The sequence below is a fragment of the Pteropus alecto genome, unplaced genomic scaffold (genome assembly GCF_000325575.1).
Source record: "Pteropus alecto unplaced genomic scaffold, ASM32557v1 scaffold79, whole genome shotgun sequence".
Taxonomy (NCBI): Eukaryota; Metazoa; Chordata; class Mammalia; order Chiroptera; family Pteropodidae; genus Pteropus; species Pteropus alecto.
This window is the reverse complement of record NW_006494612.1, coordinates 17,671,842-17,682,704: the sequence shown is the minus strand read 5'-3', so window position 1 is coordinate 17,682,704 and position 10,863 is coordinate 17,671,842. Positions and strand designations below refer to the sequence as shown.

At 34.0% G+C, this 10,863-nt stretch overlaps 1 protein-coding gene across 1 annotated transcript in view; it reads right to left on the bottom strand.

The window, feature by feature from the left end:
* Window positions 1-10,863, bottom strand: part of RSPO3 (R-spondin 3) — a 76,025-nt gene that overhangs the window by 45,065 nt on the left and 20,097 nt on the right. The gene's annotated exons all lie outside the window — the stretch shown is intronic.

The following is a 10,863-nucleotide window of genomic DNA, read 5'->3' as shown; positions in this document are numbered from 1 at the left end:
ATTTTTAAAATTTCAAAAGTTCTTAAAAATTGAGCATTTGTAAAATAAGAATATAATACCTCCAACTATTTATAGAATATATGTATCAATATGTATAGTGAAATATACATATATTTACAGTGAAACTATATATAGATATCAAAATTATCCTCTATTTAATTAACAGCCTGGCAGATTGGAGACTGGGTAATTTAATGTTCATTTATTGAAATAAATACACATTCATTTTGCTTTTCATTTATGTGGTGGATGATAAGCACGTCTCTAATTTCTTCAAGCAAGGATGACAACATAGACTGCGGCTTAACTTGAGTAAGGACACTATGTTCTAGGATACCTTTTTTCAACTATGATCTATTAGAAAACACAGTTTTATACTTTGATCCAACACAAATTGATTCTGGAACTATGTATGTTTGGTACCCCATCCCTCAATGATTTCCTGAAATATTGCTTCTCACATGAGTTTAGTATTTATTAGTTTAAATTGATATAATGTGAAAATATGGCATTTATCTTACCAGTATTTCCATGTGGTTCATATGTGAGTATTTATAATAATATTTGTATTAACTTATGTTCAGTATTTTATCCTTTGGAAGAGAAGTCTTACAGTTTTCGTGCCCTCATCTTCCATTTACTCAGGTGAAATATATATTTAGGATGTGATCAATCCACACTAAGGTGATTGCTACACATATTCCTGAGAATTCCAAGGTTTCCAAGAGTCACCTATTTCTATGGTAAGTTTATACATTAGCAAGTCTGAACAAATATAAATCAACATTTGGAAGATTTGTGTCTACTTGAGATCTTCACAATTTTAAACCCTCTTATGACTAACTGGTCATTAACACCTCTGTGTGAACCAATGAAAAATTGCTGACTAAGGTGAATCTCTCATGTAGTTGGTGTTTGGAATGATTTCTTCTGATGTAGTCTCTACTTAAATACAATATTCATAGCTTTATAGTCCTTTCAAGAATCCAAGAGGAAAATATCCTGACCTTTATGAGAAGCAAATGTTGATGCATAGGAGTGTAAAGGCATCTTGGTGTATTTCTGACATCTTTTGTTGGTGGTAGGAGGGACAGGATCTGATGGACCTTGACATTATTAAGGCTGTCGTCACAATGATTTTTGATTATTCCTAAGTTCTTTATCACAGAAATAAATCCCACCAGGCTTAGTTAGAAGGGGTATTACCCATAAGCCCGATCATCGATACCGCAGGGGTACATGGGTGAGCTACAGAGAGGTCACTCAGTTGACCAATAACCTCTGCCTAGAGGAAACCATCCCTGAATCAGCCACAGGAACCACAAGCAGCTCATTCTCATTCCAAGACGTTTTGTAAATAAACTGAGGAAATGCGTGGGGGGAAGGGAAGTCTGCTTTTCCTGTACATGCTCCTCTGTGGGGTGGGGTGGACATATAAAGTGGCACAGGAGGTTTAGACATTATAGGACCTGAGGGACTTGTAAGTGAAAACTGCTTTCCAAGTAACAGGGTAATTTTTCATGCCAGTAACTCAGCATTGGAGTCTTACAGAAAATGTGTACATATTTTAAGCAGGGAAAGACCGTAGAGAGGAAAAGGGTGAAGAGAGCTCCATGTGTTCTGAGTCTAATTGAACCCATTTTAAAAAGCAAGAAGTGTAGATAAAAACCTGTAAAACTTTTTCATAAAAACTCTATGGAAAAGTGAACCTCAGTCTGAAAGAAAATCACTCCAAGCTCGGGGCACTAAGGGGCTCTGTGTTTAAATGATGATGGATGGATTGGATTGGTCCATGCCCATCTATTCCTATCTCTAAAAGGCAGTTGCTCAAAGGAAACAAAATTAAAATTTTGAGCACCTTGAAACGTTCATCAATTATGATATAACTTTAAATAAATTAGCTATGAAAATAAATGTGACATGCTCAGAACCTCAAAAATCAACATATCTCAATATAAGTTTTATTTTAAAAATTGGGTTTTGGATATTTCGAAACTTCCCTGGAGGAGAGCTGTATAGGTCCCATATTTGGTAACTTTTGCATCAAAATCTTGAGAGTGCCCAAGCACCTTGCTCATTTTCCTCTTTAAAAATTTGACTGATGGAATGTAGCATTGTGCTACTATCATTTTTTCTGCTTGCTTTCCTCTCCTATATTTCCTTTTTATACAAAAGTTTTTGACAATAGATTTTTGAAAAAATAAAGACATAATTGTCTTAACCGGCAAAGAAAATTCCTGTTTTTCTTTTGAATTTTGAATGTAGGCAGATATAAATGATAGCAAACTTTATTTCTGCAGGAAAGTTTAAGTATTACATTTGTGTGAAATGAGAAAATTGAGACTATAAAGCTCATGTTCTATAATTCTAGATTTTTTCTTTTTTTTTTTGCAATTGAGTAGCACAGTGATTGCTTTCTTGAATGCTGTATAAGGATCACTCAAATTATACAAGTCGGTATTACACAACTAGACACAAATTTCCCATACTTTATCTTAAGGCAAGTGTTTTTACTTTTTATATGGAAACCACAAAAAACTTTGGTCTGAATTGACTGTAACAACACTTTCTGCCTTGAAATCTTATAATGTGAAGACAGAAAATAGAATTCTACTTTGTCATGCTTCTTTTTTGTTCCATTCTAATAATAACTTCATTTTATATTTCTGAATCTCTTTTTACAAACGTTTTTGTACTAGTATTTTATATGCACAATGGAGGTGCTATACATGAAGAGGTTTCATAGAATATCTAATGTTTGTACTTAATTTTAGAAAAATGAGTTAAAATTATCAGTATGGAAGTAGCCATGATGGGGCTAGAAAAGGGAACGCCACAATTGCCACATCAAGAAGAAGACTGGTATGAGTTCAGTGCTACTGATGCATAAGTAGAGGTCAATAGAGGAGGTATGAGGCATATCAAGGACCTTGGAAGCACAGGGTGGACTTAGACTAGAGAACCCTTGGTGGGCTGTGCCAAGGAAATTATTCTGTAGATATGAGGGATTTCAATCTGGTGAGTGATATGATCACATTTGTACTAGAAAGGTAATTTCCCTGACAGTGCGACCTGTATGGAAAGCAGGATAAGACTAACGTAGTGAGTGATCAAGGTAAAAGAATGACGATAGTGTAAAAAACAACAGAGGCAATGTCATGTGGTGAGGAAGGTATACATATCCCAAGGATATTCAGGAAATGAAATGAAATATGGTGGCTAACAGAATGTAGACTGAATAAGAAAGAGAATTTGAGATATTTTGAGTTCCATCCAGTAAATAAAAAGGATAGGGATGGCTGGGAGATGGGGGGGGCGGCGTGAGGGGTGGTAAAAGCCTTCAGTTGGAGGTTTGGGGCAAGATACATAGACTAATAAGGACTAAATGTAAGCATGGCTTGGGATCACTGATTTTGCAGATTTTATGAAATATCCAGAAAGTGATGCTTAATAGATGGAGCTTCATTTTGTGATGGTTGCTAGAGATACACATGTGAGTCTTTGGTGGTACCTAATTAATTAGAGGAGACATCTTGAAAGGAGAAGGTTCTGAAGAATGCCAAGAGAAGGAAACATAGTCTAAAAAAAGGGACATTTGGTAAGAGAAAAAGATATATTATCAGATTATTTAAATAATACTTTGCATTTCTGTACCACTTTTGCTTTCAACACATGCATTTCACAGATGGCTAAATTAACTGTGGTAACTGCTGTTAGTAATGGTTGAAGTGATCACTGTTATTTATTTTGAAACTCCAAGCTTGGACTCAAAGAAATGTTACTGGACAAATAGTGAGTTTAGATTAACAGTTAGAACCTAGATCTTTGATATCTCATACGAATATCTTTATATATATAAGTAAACTTTAAATATGCAATGCGAGTAATTATAAGTACAAAATGGGTAGAATTCATGGGAACTTTAAATTGGGATATTTTAATTACATATGTGCAAACACGAGGTAAAATTAGTATGTCTTTCTTCAAAATTGGGAAAGAGGAAAGTATCTTTTCTTAATTTGTAAACGAAGGTGAAGTATAAAATGAGTCTATATTAATGCATAATTTAAATCAATTTTTAGTATCTGAACTGTCAATACTCTGAGTAAGTAACTTCAGTTTTTTTAGTTGTTAAGCAATCTTTCCTACTATTTCTCTATTTGATAATCTTGTGATGCATAACTGATGCAATAATTGCTAAAGACTATTGTCATGAGTTAATTCAACTTTTTTGATAAGATATCTGAACATAGAATTTTAAATGGTACTAGAACATTTTCTAAATATAAAATATTTAGCTATTTTCAATGTTTTTGATATACCAAACCAATTACAACATTTGAATCCAAGTTCTGCCTTTGTAACAATTTAAGTGCAAGCTTCAAGGATTTCCCTTACTTTAATCCCCCCATAAAGCCCAACTCAAATGTACTAACATCTATTACAAATTGCTATGTGGAAGAAATTCATTATTGTATCCTGCCAATTACCTCTGATCGTCATTTATTTGTGGCTAGAGTATTTCCAAAAGTATGAAATTTAATAGATTTTAGGCTTATAAAACAGGTTTGACTAAGTTTAAAGGAAGTGCTAAATATATGATATTAACTTGTTGGTTTTATAATTCAGATAATCAAAAATTAATAAATTAAAAATTTGATGTTATTTTTAGACCAAAAAAACAAGGTTCTCTCTAAAGCATTCTTATCTTCACAACATTCACTGCCTGCTCTTCTCTATGTTGTGGCCTAAGAGACAGGGTAGGGAGAAGAGACCAATGGAATTCTATAATTCAAGTTATTTTTACATCTGTCCTTTTCTCCATGTCCTCTCCTTTTACAAGGGTGTTCATATTGACTGGGAGGTTCCTGAAGGCAGGAGTCTGGTTGGTCTTGATAATTTCTTCATAATTTTCTTGATAATTCCCAGCTACTGTGCAGAGGCTGCTGCTTATTAGATGAGTTCTCAATAAAGAATTTTTGATTATTGAATAGATAAAAGGAAAATATAACAGATAAGCTATTTATTTGTGTTTAAAAAAATAATATAGATGTCCAAACAATAAATATTTAACAGAAAGTATCTGGAAAATCTATTTTAAGTGGGCTGTACCCATGCATATCTGGTGAAAAACCAAGTATCAAATCATATACACTTTAAGGATGCTTAATTATGAAATAAATCATTCAAAATAAAGTAGTGGAAACTTTTCGAGGTGCCCTTTACTTCAGTTAACCATTCACCTAGAGAAAAACATTGACTTTTTTTCTTGCCTAAGTTAGGACAGCACATTTCTAACATATTTTGAGACTCAAATGTTATAGAATCATTTTTAAGTTTAATGAAATGTTATGGTTACAGAAAGAGATGTTTCATGGTTCCTCTGGAATGTCTGGCAATATTTACTTTAAGAAAAATCTAATGTAAAAATTTGAATTACTTGGCAGTCTCTTTTAAATTTTATTGAATCCCAGAAAACAGTGAGAGTTAATATTCCTTATTTGTTTATAATTAGAACATCCAAGGAAAAACTGACAATGGCTAGATCTGCATAACCGTTTGGACAATTTGGGAATGTTAGGTATAGACAGTGAAATATCAGAAGGTGTTTGAATAGATATAATTACTTATTGGGCATACAACACTCCTCTACATTCTCACAATGACGTGTAGTGAATAGAGATCGATCATAGTCCTCTATTATTATTTTTGACTAATAATTTGTTAAAACAGCTACATGTTTATATATACAATCATATATGTTTTGATATTTTTGAAATACTGTGTATCATCTGATGGTTTTAATGTTTTCATACACTAATGCTTTAATCATTAAATTAATTAAAATCTATTTATATTATTTAAACATACATATGTATGCATGAGTACATGTATATATATGTATATATATATATACATAATTAGACATATGATGCACATACACATTCAATATGTTTTTCTATCAAAGTCAAGAGCACAGACATTAATTGACTTGAAGCAGTTAGGATAGTAGCCTTTGTCACATCTTTTGTCCCAGTAAATCAACCTTGAATACTCTGAAAGTTTGTGCCGACACCAATGGGTTCACTAAATTCCTAACAATCTTAGAGAAGAATGTGTTCACTAGTTGCTGAATATAGCCCAGTTAGGCCTCCATCATTATTACGTGGGGAAACATATTGTTTTTAATGGAAACTATTTCTTTGAGAACTTGGAAAACCTCTTTCTCTTACTGAATAATAATTTCCTGAAGGGAGTCTAATATTTATATTCTATAAATACTTTAAATAAAACCACAGCAATAAAACAGACCTAACATTAGGTAGCAATTAGCTAGACTTTCCACTAAAATCAAGCCAGCTCAAAATATTAAGAAAATGGCTAGCAAATGATGGCAGATATAGAATTCCTGAAATCTAAGATATGATGGATATTTGGTAGCTAGATGCCAACTTGGTGGCTGGTGGCTGTACTTTACTTATCCACTAGCCATAGAAACAGAACTAGAAATAAAAGTTAAGATAAAAGTGGGCTACTTTGTATATACTTTGTGGAGACTATGATTAAGGTTTTCAACAAAAAGTTTCTAACTCACTATGTACCCAACACTATACATGATGCAGAAAACGTAGGAGTGAACAAAACATCAGGTTCCTGACCTCATGATGTTAAACAGTTAATAAGCAAGTAAACAAATAATTGATTAAATATTGTGACAAGTGTTGTGAAGAAAAAAAAAAGCAGATGGATAAGACAGAGGGTAGTTATGCGGAGCTACTTTAAATATGGTGGTCAGGGAAGGTCCTTTCAAGAAGGTTACCCTTTAGCTGAGACCTGGAGAGTAAGAATGAGTCTGTCATGAAAACCTGAGAAAGAGTATTTCAGGTGGAGCATCAGTGAATACAAAGATTTTAAGACTTTGGGGAAAGACAGAGCATGAGGAACAGTACACGAGGAAGAAATGAGGCTGCAGTGCTGTGAATGGTATGAGATGAGGTTAGAGAAGGAGGTTAAAGGCAGATCTACAGAACCTTGTAGACCAAAGTAAATAGCAGGGATTATATACCAAGCACATTTAGATTCTGCATTGGTGAGTATATATCAGAAGGAAAGGCAAGAACACATTTTGCATGACATATTTATTCATTTTAATTTTTGTTCATTTATTGGGTCATGGAACAGAACCAGCATCTTGTATTCCATGAAAACATGTTCTCTTATTAATTTTTATATTAGAGGAGAATGTTCTAACTAGCCACAACTTGGGAATTTACATTCAGATTACAATCTTTGAAGAGACTGTGCATTGATCTACATGTTCTTTGCTCTTGGGAACATTTTATTTCTCCTTTGTTCCTCCCATCTCCTTCTAGCAATAATTTTAGATTGTTTTGGAGCTTTAAATTTTCATTCTTTTTTACTAGTGTGTGTGTTTGTGGGGGTGGTGGTGGTGAGGAGAAACAGGAAATTTATGAAATATATAAGAGGTTATAAGAGCAAATAAAGAGAATAAAAAGTAAAACATTTTTCAATCTTGTATATAATCTTTTTGTATTTTCTGAATTCTTGCCATTAGTAATGCATAGTGACACAGTCTAAATAATTTAGAGCAACAACACTACAGTTTTCACTTAAACTGCAACAAAAAGCATTTGTAGGACCAAAAATAGTGTTTTTTTTTCTTCCTAACCACAAGTAGAAATTCTATCATAAACTTAACGCGCTCTGCTATGGCTGTAAACGTAAGGCACTGAATCAGCGTCTCCAGCTGTTGCTAAGGGAGAGAAAGCTGCCCCTTCTCCAAGAGGCCATGTTCCCAAGTGGAGGTGAACAGAGGACAAGAGGGTGTGGATAGGGGTAATGGAGACCCAGATTCTGCAGAGAGCCAGGACCTGTTGATGAGTTAGTGGGTGGTAATAACAGCGTTTATTCATGAGACAGATCCAACAGTGTTCATCCAACAGTGGGAATCATTATGTGCTCTGGTCTGGCTGAGAGAACCATTCCCTTTTTTTTTTTTTTAAGGAGAAAATTAATTAGAAATCAACATAAACAGAAAATGTGATAGTTTAATGGTAATGAAACTGCATGAGTGTGATTCCATAACTAAGTTCATATTCTTAAATGAAACAAACTTCAGTTTCTGCTAAAAACAAACTCCACTTTGTTATATTATGAATAAACTTGGATTTTCTTGCCACATAGCATGCTAAAGTAGAATATCTGATGGCTAAAGTCTTAGCATAAGCAAATAGCAGACGAGGGACTTGTGGTATTTTAACAGGCACAGGAAGATGTGCAAATAGTGAGTATACCATTAAATAAATCCAGCTTTATATGTCACATCTAAAAACCCTCAGCTGAAAAATAAGTGAATTTTTCTCCCCGATTCACAAAACTGCTAAGAGAACAAGAGGTGCTGACATGCACCCTTGTGAGTATGGCACATTTTTATACTTATGTGCACACTCACTGCATCATCACTTTATTCAGAAATGGGCTCTGAAAACTTCCTAGAGGACCACAAGGACTAGGTGGTGGAGAACCAGCTTTGGACTCATGCAGAGCTCTGACATTTACTAGCTGGATAGCAGAAATTTATCTCTTCATCCAGCTATTCATTTAAATAAATTATGCAACATTCAGACACTGTGTTTGTTAGTGAGCATCCAAAGATGAATAAAACCAATAACCCATGTCAAGGAGTTCATAGTCTGATTATTTACTTAGACAAAAGTTGCTTACCTCTTTGAGCCTAGGCTTCCTCTTCTGTAACATGAGCATATCTACTTGACTGGGGATATACTGGGGAGATTACATGAGATCATATGTAGGTGCCCAGATGTCTTACAGGCAGTTATTACAAATTAGTAGGTGTAAAACATTTTGCTTTACTCAAGAAGTACTCACCAGATGCTTGTGAGTATTTCCACTCATTTGAAGCTTTAATCAATAATAATGCTCTCAGAAACCTCCGAGCAAGGAGGCCGAAGAGAGGGCAGATGCTGATGCTTCTTTCTAACACAGGAGAGTTGGGAAACCTCAGGGGGCCAGGGACTCACTCACTGATAGTCATAGGGAGTGGCTACTTTTGAAGGACAGCAGACCTAGCTGTTTTTGTTTTTGTTTTAGTTAAAATGGTAGATTTTATTTATATATATTTTATCATAATTTAAAAAAGTAATAGAGGCTTATTGGAGAAATTTGGAAAAACTTAGACACATATACAGATGAAAAAACACTAAAAACCTGTAATCACCCCACTAGAAAACCAATATAATCACCATCTTTTTTCTGTCCATCCATATAAATCTTTTTCCCATCCATTCATATAAATCTTTTTTTCCTATCCATTCATATAAATATACATTTAACAAAATTGGAATTTATCTGTGGATAATTTTGTGTTGTTTCTTCACAGAACATTATATTAATATTGAATATCACTTAATATTTTTTTAACAGGAGAAAATAAAAATTTTAATACAAGCACATGGAGAATTTGCATAAATTTGAAAATTCCTACACTTAATAGTCTCAAAAAAAAGATTTTTTCAACTTTATTTTAATTTTAATAATTAGGACCTGGATTTGCAGGAAGAAGCATGGGTCTATATGTGCACAGACACAGCTTTTAATGGGTATCATTGGTGGTACCACACAACATTCTGGGCAATAAGTCCTCCAAGACTCTACATGAAAGACAAGGACCTGCTTAAACAGATGGAAAGAGGTAAGGCATGCTATAGAAATGATACCAACATGGTATACAGAACTTGAAGGTCTATGCCGGTGGTTCTAAAACTTTACTGTGGAGTACTTTTTGATAATTCAGATGCATACGTTTTCACTCCAAAAGATTTTGATTCAGGAATAAAGAGGTGGACCCAGATAGATGCATTTATAAGAAGCACCCCCAGGTGAATGTGATACAAGTGATACAATACTCCCTGTTCAGTACCACATCATTGCCAGCTTTACAAATAAGTATTTATTCAGTGATTATTGGAGATACTCTCTTGGGACTGAGAGATAAAATAAGGCCTCTACAATACATTTAGTAAAATAGTCTTTTTATATTTCAGTGAGCCATAAACACATAGACTAGAAATTAAAAGGCAAGAGCAATTACTCATGGTTGAGGTATCTGAAGACTATAGAGAACAGTTAGGAACAATTATGACACTTAAAGGAAAAGAAGAACTTAGACAATTGAAAAGAGGGAGAGAGAATGTTATGAACAAGAGTGCTTATGTAGAAATACACAAAGATTTGAGAGAATAGTGAATATAACCATGGAATTTAAAAGGATCTTAGAGTTCTTCCTTCTCTGTTAAATTTCAGATGAGAACACTGAGGTCCATACAGTTAATTAGCTTCAAGCTGATAGAATCGCAAACCTTTGGAAATTTAGAGAGATTTGGTTCAAACAGCTTCCTCAGAAAGATCTCTTTAATCATGTCTAGTAAAACAAATCTTATGACATTTGGGGGCAGCCAATATAATTATTTTACAGCATCTCCTCATATTGAACATCTTAAAACATCTCCCCAGATTAAATGTCAACCTGTCTTTCAGGAAGTTCTACTATTACAGAGCACACCCAATACATTTTCTCCTATGTCAAACAATGCTTGGTGCTTTAGTTGGAAAGGTGGATAAGACCTAGCAGTTTGAAGTATGGTGAGAGACGATAAACAAAGTAAAGCCAGCGTGGTAAATATTGCATACAAGACCTTGGCAGAAAGGACACAACTAACCACTTGGAAGCACCTACCTGAAAAGACCTGACATTGGAACTGAATTTCGAAAAAAAAAAGGGAAACTAGGTAGAGATTTGAATTTAGCCTTATATGAAATTTG